Source organism: Hypanus sabinus, chromosome 2 (assembly GCF_030144855.1).
Source record: "Hypanus sabinus isolate sHypSab1 chromosome 2, sHypSab1.hap1, whole genome shotgun sequence".
NCBI lineage: Eukaryota > Metazoa > Chordata > Chondrichthyes > Myliobatiformes > Dasyatidae > Hypanus > Hypanus sabinus.
In genome coordinates this window covers 21,585,870-21,604,041 of record NC_082707.1, presented here as the reverse complement: position 1 = coordinate 21,604,041, position 18,172 = coordinate 21,585,870, and the positions used below count along the sequence as shown (strand labels likewise).

Genomic DNA, 18,172 nt, shown 5'->3' with positions numbered 1-18,172 from the left:
TCCCACAGGATGTTGTCGAGAACTACACTGTAATATCAGTGAGTAATTCACAGGGTCACTGTGAGAAATTCACTGTGATATCGGTGAGAAACCCACAGGGTAACGGGGAGAATGTCACAGTATTATCAGTGAGAAACTCACAGGATGACGGGGAGAATGTCACTGTGATATCAGTGAGAAACCCACAGAGTCACGGTGAGATAGTCAGAGTAATATCAGTAAGACACACAGAGTGTGCCGGGGAGAACGTCTCTGTGATATCAGTGAGAATCCCCCAGGATTACGGGGAGAATGTTGCTCTGATATCAGTGAGAAACCCACAGGGTCAGGGGGAGAACGTCACTGTGATGTTTGTGAGAAACCCACAGGGTCACGGTGAGAAAGTCACTGCAATATCAATGAGAAACCCACAGGGTCACAGAGTGAAAGTCACTGCAATATCACTGAGAAACCCACAGGATCAATGGGTAACGTCATTGTGATATCAGTGAGAATCCCACATGTCACGAGGTAACGTCACTGTGATATCAGTTGGAATCCCACAGGATGTTGTCGAGAACTACACTGTAATATCAGTGAGTAATTCACAGGGTCACTGTGAGAAATTCACTGTGATATCGGTGAGAAACCCACAGGGTGACGGGGAGAATGTCACTGTGATATCAGTGAGAAACCCACAGAGTCACGATGAGATAGTCAGTGTAATATCAGTAAGGTGTGCCGGGGAGAACGTCTCTGTGATATCAGTGAGAATCCCCCAGGATTACGGGGAGAATGTTGCTCTGATATCAGTGAGAAACCCACAGGGTCAGGGGGAGAACGTCACTGTGATGTTTGTGAGAAACCCACAGGGTCACGGTGAGAAAGTCACTGCAATATCAATGAGAAACCCACAGGTGGATATGGAGAAAGTCAATGTGATATCAGTGAGACACACACAGTGTGGCGGGGAGAATGTCACTGTGATATCAGAGAGAAACCCACAGAGTCACGGGGAGAATGGCACTGTAATATCTGTGAGAAACACACAGGATAATGGGGAGAAAGTCACTGTGATATCAGTGAGAAACCCACAGGGTCACGGGGAGAATGGCACTGTAATATCTGTGAGAAACACACAGGATAATGGGGAGAAAGTCACTGTAATATCAGTGAGAATCCTACCTGATGGATCTATAACTACACTATAATATCAGTGAGTAATTCACAGGGTCAATGTGAGAAATTCACTGTGATATCGGTCATGGGGAGAATGTTGCTCCGATATCATTGAGAAACCCTCAGGGTCAAAGGGGGAAAGTCACAGTGATATCAGCGACAAACCCGCAGGGTATCGGGGAGAATTTCACTGTGATATCAGTGAGAATCCCATAGGGTTACGGTGTTTAGGTCACTTTGATATCAGGGAGAAACTCATAGAGTTATGGGGAGAATGTCACTGTGATATCAGTGAGAATCCCATAGGGTTACGGTGTTTAGGTCACTTTGATATCAGGGAGAAACCCACAGAGTTACGGGGAGAACATCACTGTGATATCAGTGAGACTCCCACAGAGTGGTGTTGGGAATGACACTGTGACATCACTGCGAAACACACAGGGTCACGGTAGAAAGTCACTGCAATATCACTGAGCAGCCCACAGGGGGATATGGAGAACGTCAATGTGATTTCAGTGAGACACACACAGAGTGGCAGGGCGAATGTCACTGTGATATTGGGGAGAAACCCCGAGGTTTACGGGTGAATGTCACTGTGATATCAGAGAGAAACCCACAGAGACACGGGGAGAATGGCACTGTAATATCTGTGAGAAACACACAGGATAATGGGGAGAAAGTCACTGCGATATCAGTGAGAAACCCACAGAGTCACGGGGGAACGTCACTGCGATATCAGTGAGAATCCCACAGAGTCACGGGGGAACGTCACTGCGATATCAGTGAGAATCCCACAGTGTGGAGTCGAGAATTACACTGTGATATTAGGGAAAAATTCACAGACTCATTGTGAGAAAATCACTGTAATATCAGTGATACGCAGACAGTGTGGCGGGCAGAATATCTGTGATATTGAGGAGAAACCCCCTGGGTCACTGGGGAACGTCACTGTGATATCAATGAGAAACCCACAGGGTCACGGGGAGAATGTCACTGTGATATCAGTGAGAAACCCACAGGATGACGGGGAGAATGTCACTGTGATATCAGTGAGAAACCCACAGGATGACGGGGAGAATGTAATTGTGATATCAGTGAGAAACCCACAGGGTCACGGGGGAACATCTCTGTGATATCAGTTGGAATCCCACAGGATGGTGTCGAGAACTACACTGTAATATCAGTGAGTAATTCACAGGGTCACTGTGAGAAATTCACCATAGTACTAGTGAGACGCACACAGTGTGGCGGGGAGAATGTCACTGTGATATCGGGGAGAAAACCCCACGATCACTGGGGAACATCACTGTGATATCAGTGAGAAACCCAGAGGTTCACGGGGAAAACGTTACTGTGATATCAGTGAAAAACCCACAGATTCACAGGGAGAACGTTACTGTGTTATAAGTGAGAAACCCAGAGGGTCACAGGGAGTACGTCACTGTGATATCAGAGAGATACACACAGTGTGGCGGGGAGAATGTCACTATAATATCAGTGATAAATCCCCAGGGTCAAGTGGAGAACATCACTGTCATATCAATGAAAAACCCACGGGGTGACGGGGAGAACATCATGGTGATATCAGTGAGAAAACGACAGGTTCACAGAGAGAATCTCGCACTCATATCAGTGAGAAACCCACAGGGTCACGGGCAGAACGTCACTGTGATATCAGTGAGACACACAAGGTCAGGGTGAGATAATCACTGTAATATCAGTGAGAAACCCACAGAGTCACGGTGAGAAAGTCACCATGATATTACAGAGAAACCCACAGATTCACAGGGAGAACGTTACTGTGTTATAAGTGAGAAACCCAGATGGTCACAGGGAGAATGTCACTGTGATATCAGTGATAAATCCCCAGGGTCAAGTGGAGAAAGTTACTTTATTATCGGTGAGAAACCCCCAGGGTCACGGGGGAACGTCACTGTCATATCAGTGAGAAACCCACAGGGTCACGGGCAGAACGACACTGTGATATCAGAGAGACACACATAGTGTGGCAGGGAGAATGTCACTGTGATATCAGTGATAAAGCCCCAGGATCACATGGAGAAAGTCACTGTATTATCAGTGAGTAACCCCAAGGTCAAGGGGGAACATCACTGTGTTATAAGTGAGAAACCCATAGGGTCACTGGGAAATCATCACTGTGATATCAGTTAGAAACCCACAGGGTCACGGTGAGAAAGTCACTTTGATGTTAGGGAGAAACCCACAGCGTAACAGGGAGAATGTCACTTTGCTATCTGTGAAAAACCCACAGGGTCACAGTAAGAAAGTCACTGTGATATTAGTGAGAAAACCCCAGGGTCACAGAGAATAGGTCACTGTGATATCACTGAGAAACACACAGGGTCACAGTGAGAACATCACTGCAATATGAGTGAGACACACAGAGAGTGGCGGGGTGAATGTCACTGTGATATCAGTGAGAAACCCACAGGGTAACAGGGAGAACGCCACTCTATTATCAGTGAGAAACCCAGAGATTCACATGTTGAATGTCACTGTGATATCAGTGAGATAACGACAGGGTCAGGGGGAGAATGTCACTGCGATAACAATGAGAAACACACAGGGTCACGGAGAGAACGTCACTGTGATATCAGTGAGAAACCCACAGGGTCATGGTGAGAAAGTCACCGTAATATTACAGAGAAACCCACAGGGTCAAGGGGAGATAGTCACTGTAATATCAGTGACAAAACTCCTAGTGTAACAGGGAGAACGTCACTGTGATATCAGAGAGAAACCCACAGCTCACGTGTAGAATGTCTCTGTGATATCAGTGAAAAACCCACAGATTCACAGGGAGAACGTTACTGTGTTATAAGTGAGAAACCCAGATGGTCACAGGGAGAATGTCACTGTGATATCAGTGATAAAGCCCCAGGGTCACGTGGAGAATGTCACTGTATTATCAGTGAGAAACCTCCAGGGTCACGGGGGAACATCACTGTATTATAAGTGATAAACCCACATGATAAAGGGGAGAATGTCACTGTGATATCAGTGAGAAACCCCCAGGGTCATGGGAAAACGTCACTGTGATATCAGTGAGAAACACACAGGGTCACGGTGTGAAAGTCACCGTAATATTACAGAGAAACCCACAGGGTCACGGGCAGAACATCAATATGATATCATAGAGACACACACAGTGTGGTGGGGAGAATGTCACTGTATTATCAGTGAGAAACCCACAGGGTCACGGGGGAAAATCACTGTATTATAAGTGATAAACCCACACGATCACTGGGAGAAAGTCACTGTGATATCAGTGAGAAACCCACAGGGTCACGTGGAACATCACTGTGTCATACATGAGAAACCCACATGGTCAGTGAGAGAATGACAATGTGCTATAAGTGATAAACCAACAGGGTCACGGTGAGAAAGTCACTTTGATATCAGGGAGAAATCCACAGGGTCACGGGGTGAAAATCATTATGATATCAGGGAAAAATCCACAGGTTCTCTGAGAGAATGTCACTGTGATTATCAGTGAGAAACCCACAGGGTCACGGGGAGAATGTCAGTGTGATATCAGTGAGAAACCCACAGGGTCACGGGGAGAATGTCAGTGTGATATCAGAGAGAAACACATAGTTTCACGGGGAGAATGTCACTATTATGTCAGTGAGAAACCCACAAGTTAACAGAGTGAACGTCACTGTGATATCAGTGAGAAACCCACATGGTCACGGAGAAAACGTCACTTTGATATCACGGAGAAACCCACAGGGTCACTGGGAGAACGTCACTGTGATATCAGTGAGAAACCGACAGGGTAAGGGGAGAACGTCACTGTGATATGAATGAGAAACCCACAGGGTGGTGTTGCGAACTACAGTGTGATATCAGTGAGAAACCCACACGATCACGGAGAAAATGTCACTTTGATATCATGGAGAAACCCTCAGGGTCACGGGGAGAATGTCAGTGTGATATCTATGAGAAACCCACAGGGTAATGGGGAGCACGTCATTGTGATATCAGTGAGATACCCACACGGTCACAGGGAGAAACCGACAGGGTCACGGGGAGAATGTCACTTTGATATCAGTGAGCTACCCACAGTGTGGAGGGGAGAATATCACTGTGATATCAGTGAGAAACCAACAGGGTCACGGAAAGAAAGTCAACGCTATATCAGTGGGAAACCCACAAAGTCACGGTGATAAAGACACTTTGATATCTGGGAGAAACACACAGGGTCACAGGGAGAAAATCATTTTGATATCTGCGAGAAACACACAAGGTCACGGGGAGATAATCATTTTGATATCAGGGAGAAATCCACAGGGTCACGAGGAGAATGTCAGTGTGACATCAGTGAGAAACCGACAGGGTCACGGGGAGAATGTCACTTTGATATCAGGGAGATACCCACAGTGTGGAGGGGAGAATATCACTGTGATATCAGTGAGAAACACACAGGGTCACGGGAAGAAGGTCAGTGTGATAAAAGAGAGACACACACAGTGTGGTGGGGATAATGTCACTGTGATATCAGCATGAACCTCCAGTGTAACGGGGAGAACGTCACAGTGATATCTGTGAGAAACACACAGGGTGGGGTCGAGAACTACACTATGATATCAGAGAGAAACCCACAGGGCACAGGGAGAATGTCACAGTGATATCAGTGAGAAAACCGCAGGGTCACGTGTGGAACTTAACTGTGATATCAGTGAGAAACCCACAGGGTCATGGGAAGAAACTCACTGTATTATCAGTGAGAAACACTCAGGGCACAGGGAGAACGTCACTGATATATCAGTGAGAAACACACATGGTCACGGGAAGAATGTCACTGTCATATCAGTGAGAAACCCACAGGGACACGGGGAGAAGGTCACTGTAATATCAGTGAGAAACTCACAGTGTCATGGTGAGAATGTCAGTGTGATATCAGTGAGAAACCCACAGGGTCGTTGGGAGAATGTCACTGTGACATCAGTGAGAAACCCACAGGGTCGTTGGGAGAATGTCAGTGTGATATCAGTGAGAAACTCACAGTGTCATGGTGAGAATGTCAGTGTGATATCAGTGAGAAACCCATAGGGTCACGGGGGAACGTCACTGTGACATCAGTGAGAAACCCACAGGGTCGTTGGGAAAATGTCAGTGTGATATCAGTGAGAAACCCACAGGGTCGTTGGGAGAATGTCAGTGTGATATCAGTGAGAAACCCACAGGGTCATTGGGAGAATGTCAGTGTGATATCAGTGAGAAACCCATAGGGTCACGGGGGAACGTCACTGTGACATCAGTAAGAAACCCACAGGGTCACGGGGGAACGTCACTGTGACATCAGTGAGAAACCCACAGGGTCGTTGGGAGAATGTCAGTGTGATATCAGTGAGAAACCCACAGGGTTGTTGGGAGAATGTCAGTGTGATATCAGTGAGAAACCCACAGGGTCACGGGGAGAATGTCACTGTGACATATGTGAGAAACCCAGAGGGCGGCGTGGGGAGGTTCACTGTGAAATCAGTCATTAAATCTCATGGTAACGGGGAGCAAGTCACTGCAATATCAGTGAGAAGCAAACAGGTTCATGGGGAGAATGTCAGTGTGATATTAGTGAGAAACCCACAGGGTCACGGGCAGAATGTCACTGTGATATCAGTGAGAAACCCACAGGGTCACGGGGAGAATGTCACTATGATAACAGTCAGAAACCCACAGGGTCACGGGCAGAATGTAACTGTGATATCAGTGAGAAACCCATAGGGTCACGGGGAGAATGTAACTGTGATATCAGTGAGAAACCCATAGGGTCACGGGGAGAATGTCAGTGTGAAATCAGTGAGAAACCCACAGGGTCACGGGCAGAATGTAACTGTGATATCAGTGAGAAACCCACAGGGTCACGGGGAGAATGTCACTATGATAACAGTCAGAAACCCACAGGGTCACGGGGAGAATGTAACTGTGATATCAGTGAGATAACCACACGGACATGGTGAGAATTTCACTTTGATATCAGGGAGAAACCCACAGAGCGGTTTGGAGAATGTCAGTGTGATTTCAGTGAGAAACTCACAGGGTGACAGGGAGAACGTCAATGTTATATCAGAGAGAAACCCAGAGGGTCATGGGAAGAAAGTCACTGTATTATCAGTGAGAAACACTCAGGGCACAGGGAGAATGTCACTGATATATCAGTGAGAAACCCATAGGGTTAGGGGAGATCATCACTCTGACATCAGTGAGAATCCCACAGGGTAACGGGGAGAACGTCATTGTGATATCAGTGAGAAACCCACAGGGTCACGGGGAGAATGTAACTGTGATAACAGTGAGAAACCCACAGGGTCACGGGGAGAATGTAACTGTGATATCAGTGAGAAACCCACAGGGTCACGGGGAGAATGTAACTGTGATAACAGTGAGAAACCCACAGGGTCACGGGGAGAATGTAATTGTGATATCAGTGAGAAACCCACAGGGTCACGGGGAGAATGTAACTGTGATAACAGTGAGAAACCCACAGGGTCACGGGGAGAATGTAATTGTGATATCAGTGAGAAACCCACAGGGTCACGGGGAGAATGTAACTGTGATAACAGTGAGAAACCCACAGGGTCACGGGGAGAATGTAATTGTGATATCAGTGAGAAACCCACAGGGTCACGGGGAGAATGTAACTGTGATAACAGTGAGAAACCCACAGGGTCACGGGGAGAATGTAACTGTGATAACAGTGAGAAACCCACAGGGTCACGGGGAGAATGTAACTGTGATAACAGTGAGAAACCCACAGGGTCACGGGGAGAATGTAACTGTGATAACAGTGAGAAACCCACAGGGTCACGGGGAGAATGTAACTGTGATATCAGTGAGAAACCCACAGGGTCACGGGGAGAATGTAACTGTGATAACAGTGAGAAACCCACAGGGTCACGGGGAGAATGTAATTGTGATATCAGTGAAAAACCAACAGGGTCACGGAGAGAACGTCACTGTGCTAACAGTGAGAATTCCATAGAGTCACGGTGAGATAGTCACTGTGATATCAGTGTGAAACCCACAAGGTAACGGGGAGAATGTCACTGTGTTATCTGTGAGAAACCCACAGGGTCACAGTAAGAAAGTCACTGTGATATTAGTGAGAAAACCCCAGGGTCACGGGGAGAACGTCAATGTGATATCAGTGAGAAACCCACAGGGTTAGGGGAGATCATCACTGTGATATCAGCGAGAAACCCACAGGTCTTGGGGAGATCATCACTCTGATATCAGTGAGAAACCCACATGGTAACGGGGAGAACGTCACTGTGATAACAGTGAGAAACCAACAGTTTTAGGGGGAGAATGTCAATGTGATTTCAGTGAGAAACCCACAGTGTCACGGAGGAAGGTAACTGTGGTATCAGTGAGAAACTCACAGGGTCACAGGGAGAATGTCACTGCGATGTCAGTGAGAAACCCACAGGGTCACGGGTGAAGGTAACTGTGATATCAGTGAGAAACCGACAGGGTTAGGGGAAAGGCAACTGTGATATCAGTGAGAAACCCACAGGGTCACGGGTGAAGGTAACTGTGATATCAGTGAGAAACCCACAGGGTCACGGGCAGAATGTCACTGTGATATCAGTGAGAAACCCACAGGGTCACGGGGAGAATGTCACTATGATAACAGTCAGAAACCCACAGGGTCACGGGCAGAATGTAACTGTGATATCAGTGAGAAACCCATAGGGTCACGGGGAGAATGTAACTGTGATATCAGTGAGAAACCCATAGGGTCACGGGGAGAATGTCAGTGTGATATCAGTGAGAAACCCACAGGGTCACGGGCAGAATGTAACTGTGATATCAGTGAGAAACCCATAGGGTCACGGGGAGAATGTAACTGTGATATCAGTGAGATAACCACACGGACATGGTGAGAATTTCACTTTGATATCAGGGAGAAACCCACAGAGCGGTTTGGAGAATGTCAGTGTGATTTCAGTGAGAAACTCACAGGGTGACAGGGAGAACGTCAATGTTATATCAGAGAGAAACCCAGAGGGTCATGGGAAGAAAGTCACTGTATTATCAGTGAGAAACACTCAGGGCACAGGGAGAATGTCACTGATATATCAGTGAGAAACCCATAGGGTTAGGGGAGATCATCACTCTGACATCAGTGAGAATCCCACAGGGTAACGGGGAGAATGTAACTGTGATAACAGTGAGAAACCCACAGGGTCACGGGGAGAATGTAACTGTGATATCAGTGAGAAACCCACAGGGTCACGGGGAGAATGTAACTGTGATAACAGTGAGAAACCCACAGGGTCACGGGGAGAATGTAATTGTGATATCAGTGAGAAACCCACAGGGTCACGGGGAGAATGTAACTGTGATAACAGTGAGAAACCCACAGGGTCACGGGGAGAATGTAATTGTGATATCAGTGAGAAACCCACAGGGTCACGGGGAGAATGTAATTGTGATATCAGTGAAAAACCAACAGGGTCACGGAGAGAACGTCACTGTGCTAACAGTGAGAATTCCATAGAGTCACGGTGAGATAGTAACTGTGATATCAGTGTGAAACCCACAAGGTAACGGGGAGAATGTCACTGTGTTATCTGTGAGAAACCCACAGGGTCACAGTAAGAAAGTCACTGTGATATTAGTGAGAAAACCCCAGGGTCACGGGGAGAACGTCAATGTGATATCAGTGAGAAACCCACAGGGTTAGGAGAGATCATCACTCTGATATCAGTGAGAAACCCACAGGGTTAGGGGAGATCATCACTGTGATATCAGTGAGAAACCCACAGGTTTTGGGGAGATCATCACTCTGATATCAGTGAGAAACCCACACGGTAACGGGGAGAACGTCACTGTGATAACAGTGAGAAACCAACAGTTTTAGGGGGAGAATGTCAATGTGATTTCAGTGAGAAACCCACAGTGTCACGGAGGAAGGTAACTGTGGTATCAGTGAGAAACTCACAGGGTCACAGGGAGAATGTCACTGCGATGTCAGTGAGAAACCCACAGGGTCACGGGTGAAGGTAACTGTGATATCAGTGAGAAACCGACAGGGTTAGGGGAAAGGCAACTGTGATATCAGTGAGAAACCCACAGGGTCACGGGTGAAGGTAACTGTGATATCAGTGAGAAACCGACAGGGTTAGGGGAAAGGCAACTGTGATATCAGTGAGAAACCCACAGCATCATGGAGAGATTGTCACTGTGATATCAGTGAGAAACCCACGGTGTAACGGGGACAATGTCAATGTGATATCACTGAGAAACCCACAGGGTCGTTGGGAGAATGTCACTGTGATATCAGGGAGGAACCCACAGAGTGGTGTGGAGAACGTCACTGTGATATCAGTGAGAAACCACAGGGTCATAGGAAGGAAGTCACTGTATTACCAGTGAGAAACCCACAGGGTAACGGGGAGAACCTCACTGTATTATCAGTGAGAAACACTCAGGGCACAGGAAGAATGTTACTGATTTATCAGTGAGAAACACACATGGTCACGGGGAGAATGTCAATGTGATATCAGTGAGACACCCACAAGGTCACGGGGAGAATTCGATTGTAATGTGGCATTAAACTTTTTAGTATCACAGCTCAGGCCTTTTTGGAGTTCAATTTCGATGCCGTCTGTAAGTAGTTTGTTCTTTCTCTCCCTGCATGTTCTCCACGGGCTCCACTTTCCTTCCACTGTCTAAAGACATGCTGGTTTTTTGGTTAATTAGTCATAGTAAATTGTCCTGTGATTAGGGTACGGTTAAAATGATGTGTTGCTGTGTATTTCCGCTCGTTGGTACAGAAGGTCCCGTAAAGAGCATACAACTGACTTCCGTATCACTGCAGAGATTGAACCCCAGTCACTGGCGCTGTAATGCATTGTATTAATTTCAATGCTACAGTTTATAAACCAAGCTGGTGAATCTGTTTAGCTGAGATTACATGCTGAGGGAAGCACCTTAGCAAGTCGGACAGTGTGGTCCTCTTCTTCAAACTTATATTGGTCACCATAGGAATCAGTGGAGGAATCCCAACATGGGGAGTCAGAGTGTGAGTGGGATGGAGAATTGAGGTCTCAGACAGCTGATGGGTTTGAGGACCAAACGGAAGTATTCTGCAGAGTGGCCAGTCTATTCACACACGAGGACTCCCATACAGTGACCACTAACTGTCTTCATTAAACTGGATAAAGTGCCAGAGATTGCTGGTTCCACTGGAGAATTCCATACTGCGTAGCTGAAAGCAAAGGTGAGATAGACTTGGTCAAATTGTTAGCCTTTATGGTTTTTGGATAGACGTAGAGTCATAAAAAAGTACGGTACAGAAACAGGCCCTTTGTCCCATCTAGTCTGTACCAAACCATTTGACCTACCTACTCCCATCGACCTGCACCGGAACATGTAGGGAAGGGAGGGATATGGATCGTGTGCAGGCAGAAGTGATTTAGTTTAATCTGGCATCATGCTCCGCATGGACATTGTGGGCCGAAGGGCCTGCTTTTGTGTTGTACTGTTCTATGTTTAAAGAGTGTCTTAAAGCGTGTGAGGGATCATCCTTTGTGCTGAGTTCAGAACTATTAACCACTGTTGCAAAGCCCACTGATCGGTCTAATTTCCAGAGCCATTAACCAGCTCCTGAGGTCATGGGACTCCTGTTTCGGATTTGAAATTTGACAAGAAAAGTCAATTTATTTTTTTATTGCTAATCCCGCTGAGATGACTTTTCATGATGTTGTAACACTTCCTCCCCATCTCCCTCCTCCCACCACTATCAGCCTCACAATTCAACTTATTTCATGGCAAAACTATTTAATTCAGATGAAAGAATCCATGAACTATGAAGTGTCCAGAGGTCAGAAACAACTGGCAGCTCTCCAGACGTGCTTCTACGTTGAGCAAGTGATCTTTCACCCACTTCCAGTCAAATTTGTTGAAAGCTGACATCACTTCTTCACTGGAGTTACACATTAACTTGTGAAAAATAAACAAATTGCTTTGATTTCTTTTCATAGAGCACTACGGCATAGAAGCATCTAGTCCATGCAAAACTGTTATTCTGCGTAGCCCCACCAGCCTGCCCCCCACCCCGGACCATCACCCTCCATATCTCACCCATCCATATACCGATCCTAACTTCTCTTGAGTGTCGAAGTTGGACCTGCATCCACCACTTCTGCTGGCAGTTCGTTCCACACTCTCACCACCCTCTGAGTGAAGAAGTTCTCCCTCAGTCTCCCCTTAAACATTTCATCTTTCACCTACCCTTACCTCCTGACCTCTAGTTGTAGTCTCAGTGGAAAAAACCTGCTTAAGTGTACCCTATCTATACTCCTCCATAATTTTGTATACCTCTATCAAATCTCTCCTCAATCTTCTATGGTTCCTAGGAATAAAGTCCTAATCTATTCAATCTCTCCTTATAACTCAGATCTTCAAGTCCTGGCAATATCCTTGTACGTTTTCTCTGTACTCTTTCAACCTTATTTACATCTTTCCTATAGGTAGGTGACCAAAATTGCAAATGTTTCTCCAAATTAGGTTTCACCAATGTCTTATACAGTTTCAACATGACATCCCAACTCCTACACTTCATACGTTGACATATGAAGGCCAATGTGTCTTAAAGCTTTCTTTACGGTCCTGCAAGCTGATGTTTCTGGTTTAATACCACAGAATATGATGATAACATTCCATAGAACCTGTAGACCTACAAATAGTTAAGGCATAAAAGAATATGGTCCCAATGCCGATGAACAGTGCAGCCGGACACGGATATGCAAAGAGCCTGCTTTCAGTTCTGTGCAACTGGATGACTCCTTGACCTCTTATATACTTACAGGAATTCAACTCTCAGATGCCACTTCATTGTGTACTTCCTGGAGCTAATAAAGTGGCCACTGAGTGTAGTCTGTGGTCTTCTGCTGCTGTAGCCCATCCACTTCAAAGTTCAGCACGTTGTGCATTCAGAGATGCTCTTCTGCCCAACACCGTTGTAGCGTGTTGTTATCTGAGTTACTGTTGCTTTCCTGTCAGCTTGAACCAGTCTGGCCGTTCTCCTCTGAATTTTCGCATTAACAAGGCGTTTCCACCAGAGGACTGCTGCTCCGTTTTTTTTTTGCTTGTTTTTCGCACTATTCTCTGTAAACTTTAGAGATCACTGGATGTATTTTAAGGTAGGGCGTTGTTACTGGAAGAAAAGTTGGAGGTGATGTAGCTCCAAATAGTAGCCTAGCAGAATAATTATCCAATTAGTCAATTAAATATATAGTTATTCCGCTAGGCTACTCTGATAGCACCTTCCAAACCTGTAGCCTCCACCCCCGCACCGCCAAGAAGAACAAGGGCATCAGGTATGTGAAACGAAGTTACCTCCAGTAACAACACCATACCTTAAAATAAATGCAGTGGTCTCTTTATTAGGTACCTAATAAAGAGACCACTGAGGATTTGTTCGTGGTCTTCTGCTTCTGTTGCCCATCCACTTCAAGGTTTGATGTGTTGTGCATCAAGAGATGCTCTTCTGCACACCACTGTTTTAACGCAAGGTCATTGGAGTCACTGTCACCTTCCTATCAACTTGCACTAATCTGGACATTCTCCTCCGACCTCTCCCATTAACCAGGTGATTTTGACCACAGAACTGCCACTCACTTGACATTTATTTGTTTTTTTGCATGGCTCTCTGTAAACTCTAGAGACTGTTGTGTGAGAAAATCACAAGGGATCAGCAGTTTCTGAGATACTCAAACCACCCCATCTGGCACCGACCATCATTTCACAATCTAAGTCACTTAGATTGTATTCTCCTCTATTCTGATGTTTGAGGTCTCTAGAATTTAAAGAGAATGGGTGCAAAACACAAAAATAACGTCCAGTTGCCACGGTTTAGCTTTTTCTGTGATGAACTGAACAGTTCCTACCTTTTTTTTGATTCTTGGGCATTGATGTTTCCATTCCTAGCCATGACAAAAGCAGTTAAGAAACTCTCCACTGTGCACCTAAGATATAGACGGCATGCCAAATCTGCACAAACTTCTAAGAAAGTAGAGACGCTGGCATGCCTTCTTTATAATGGCACTTAACATGCTGATCCCAGGATAGATTCTCTGATATGATAACGCCAAGGAATTTAAAGTTACTGACCCCCTCCACCTCCATCTTGTATCAGGTTATCTCTAATCATGACAGATGACTATTAAGGTACTTGGCTACCTTTAAGATTACTAAGTACATGCCTTCTGGCTCCATATCCATCGAATGAGGGATTTGGAATGTTGTATCACTTTCAAGAATCTAATGGTAGCCAATGAATATTCCGAACATATTCTATTATTATAAGCAGGTCAAAGCTCTGGGCTTATGCTAATCTTCTGCATTGCAATCACCTGTCCAGGCAGCTGACTCCGAAGCTCTGGAATATCAGCCATGCTAGAAGTCCCTCATTCAGTTCCTTCCCAATACATATGGATGCTATTTATGTTCTTTGCAGCCTTCGTCGTGACGTAGCCTGCTGCATATTTCCTGCAATCCACACATTCCTTTGCGCACTGTAGTTACCCAAATCTGCTTTGTATGCAACCACTGTAGTGGACTCTCTTCTGGAGGAAGAAAACAAGACATTGGAGTGGAATTGGGCCATTCAGCCCATTGAGTCTGTTCTGCCATTCTAACAAGGCTGATTCATTATCCCTCTAAACTCCACTCTCCTGCCTTCTCCACATAAACTTTGACGCCCATAACTAATCAAGAACCTATCAACTGCCCAGTGACTTGGTTTCCACAGCCACCTGTGGCAATGAATTCTACAGATTCACCACCCTCTGGCTAAAGACATTCCTTTTCATCTCTGTTCTAAAGGGTTAATCTAAAGCTGTGCCCTCCTGGTCGTCAACTTTCCCACAACAGGAGACATCCTCTCCTCATCCACTCTACCTTAGCTTTTCAATATTCAGTAGGTTTCAATGAGATCCCTTTGTCATTCTTCTGAATGCCAGCGAGCACAGGCCCAGAGCTGTCAAACATTCCTCATAACCCTTCCAATCCAGGATTCTTGCGAATCTCCTCTGGACCCTCTCCAATGCCAGCACACCCTTTCTTGGGTAATGAGCCCAAAAGTGGGCCTGACCAACATCTTAGAAAGCTGCAGAAATCACAAATCCAACTTGTGATTGTTCACGTGACAAATCAGAAGCTTTTGCTGACACAGGGCCAACGTAACAGCTGGCTTTTATATACCATAACATAAATTACAAGGTAAAGGCGATCATCCAGCAATCAGTCACTGATCTATTGTCACAAGATACCGTCGTCAGACACTTCAATGGACAATGAACACTACTTCACTGTTTTTGCTCTCTTTTTGCATTAGTAATTTAATATAAATTCTTATACATACAGTACTGCACAGAAATCTTGGGCACATACTGTATTTAGAGCTAGGGTGCCTAAGACTTTGCACAGTCCTGTAGTAATTTTATATATTGCACAGTGCTGCTGCCTCAGTAAAGGAAAATCATGACAAATGTGAGTGATGATAAACCTGATTCTGATATGGTTCTCTATCGTAGACTGAGATTGGGAAGGGGGCAAGGAGAGGGGAATCATGGTTGGGAAAAGGGGAATGGAGGTAGGTGGGGAGGGGGGGAGTGGGAAGCACCAGAGAGACATTCTGCAATGATCAATAAACCAATTGTTTGGAATCAAGTGACCTCGCTGGCACCCACCCCTGGCACTGCTTCTCTGCCACCCGTCCCACACCTCACCTGCAGCACTCTGCCCTTGCCATTCCCTACATCCCTCCCTCACAAACTCACTCTCCACTCCACACTGGCAAAAGTTTTCGGCAGCCTAGCTATATATATATATATATATACATGAGACTTTTGCCCAGTGCTGTATTTCTTATTTTAGCTTATAGTATATATTATATATGTATTGCACTAAACTGCTGCCATTAAAAAAAAGCAAATTACACAACATGCAGAATAAGCATCAGCATTAGTGACGTGCCAGAAGATGAGAGGGTGCTAATGTTGTACCTTTACTTTAAAAACAGCTGCAAAGAAAAGCCCTGGAATTATAGACCTGTAAGCCTAACATCTGTGGTAGGTAAGTCACTGGCGAGGATTCTGAGTGATAAGATATACATGCATTTGGAATGATATGGATTGATTAGGGACATAAAGTGCATTTTGTTTGTAGGAGATTAATCTGACTGAGTTTTTATTAAGAAGTAACCAAGAAGGTTGATGAGGGCAGGGCTGTAGACACGTACACTCAGTGGCCATTTTATTAGGTACAATAAATCAGCCAATCATGTGGTAGCAACTCAAAAACATGCAGACATATTCAAGCAGTTCAGTTACTTTCCAGACCAAACTTTGACTGTGAAATGATTGTTGGCGCCAGACGGGATGGTTTGAGTATCTCAGAAACTGCTGATCTCCTCGGACTTCCATGCACAGCAGTCTCTAGAGTTTACAGAGAATGGTGTGAGAAACAAAAAAATAACATACAATGAGCATCAGTTCCATGGACAAAGACACCTTTTTAATGAGAGAGGTCAGAGGAGAATGGTCAGACTGGTTCAAGTTGACAGGAAAGTGGCAGTAACTCAAATAGCCATGTGTTAAAACAGTGCTGTGCAGAAGGGCATCTCTGAACACAAAACATGTCAGATCTTGAAGTGGATGGTTACAACAGCAGAAGGCCATGTGCATACACTCAGTGGCCACTTTATAAGAAGCAGGAGGTGCCTAATAAAATGGGCACAGAGTGCATATTGAATATAGACTGTTCCACAAATTCTGCAAAAGTAAACACAAGTTATTTTGCAGACGCTCGAAATCCAAAGCAACACACACAAAATGCCAGAGGATCTCATCAGGTCAGGCAGCGTCTATGGGAATGAATGGACAGTTCACGTTTTGGACTGAGACCCTTCATCAGGATTGGAAATGAAGGGGGAAGATGCCGAATAAAAAGGAGGCAGAAGGGGCAGGAGTACAGGCGGGAGGGTGATAGGCGAAACCAGTTGGGTGGGAAAGGTAAAGGGTCGGAAGAGAAGGAATCTGATAGGAGAGGAGAATGGACCGCAGGTGAAAGGGAAGGAGGAGGGGCACTAGGGAGAGGTGACAGGCAGTTGAAGAGAAGAGGTACGAGGCCCAAGTGGGAATAGAAGAGGTGGGAAGGGTAGGGGGAAAAGAAGAACATGTTGGAAGGATAAATCTGCAAAAAGAAGCCTCCAGTGTTCACTTCTGTGCTAACTGAAAAATAACAGCAATAGTAATCAGTAGTAATTGTTATATTGTGGTGACCCACTTCCCAGTGCACTCGAACCGGCTCACAAAGCGGCGCGCGCCGGCATTGAGGCCGGTCCCAAAGAGGGCGCCAAGCCTACTTCACCAGCAAGGGGAAAAGCCCGTGCACGGGACGGGACTGTGAATACGCGCCCCCCCCCCCCCCCCCCACAGCATTCCCGCCCGGGGAGGGCGGGATAGTGAAGGCTTTAAAGCGAGGCCACCAAGTTTGAATAAACCTCTTTTGCAACTGCAGCTCACCGACTCCGTGTCGTTATTGCAGCGCTGTGTGTAGCACACCGCTACAATATAACCTAATGCACCAGCTGATGCTTATGGCCAGCAGTTTCGGTTCTGTAAGTTCACCAAACCTACTTACAAGTGATAACTGAAACCACTCACCAGTATGTATGTGAACCTAAAAATAATCCAGCCCAAGCCAACAAGATGCAGCTGAATGAATCAAAGATCGATTCGATTGATTTTTATCATTTTATTTGGATAACTTGCAAGTGTGTTGGAAACTGCTGTAATTCTGTCCTTGTCATCTCAGTTAGTTTATAAATACTTTAATCTGCTAAATGAATGGTGGTTCTAGCTGCACAGGTTCAGTCTTTGAGTGTGCGGTGTTCTTGCTGTGGCCATCTGGGTTTCCTTCGGGTGCTCTGGTTGCTGCCAACTTCCAGAAGACGCGTGGGTTGGTGAGTTAGATG

At 45.7% G+C, this 18,172-nt stretch overlaps 1 long non-coding RNA gene across 1 annotated transcript in view; it reads right to left on the bottom strand.

The window, feature by feature from the left end:
* Positions 1-10,727: 10,727 nt before the first annotated feature.
* Positions 10,728-18,172, bottom strand: part of LOC132404412 (uncharacterized) — a 44,530-nt gene continuing 37,085 nt past the window's right edge. The window contains exon 3 of the long non-coding RNA XR_009515529.1: positions 10,728-11,398. This is a non-coding gene — a long non-coding RNA (uncharacterized LOC132404412). The remainder of the gene's footprint in view (positions 11,399-18,172) is intronic.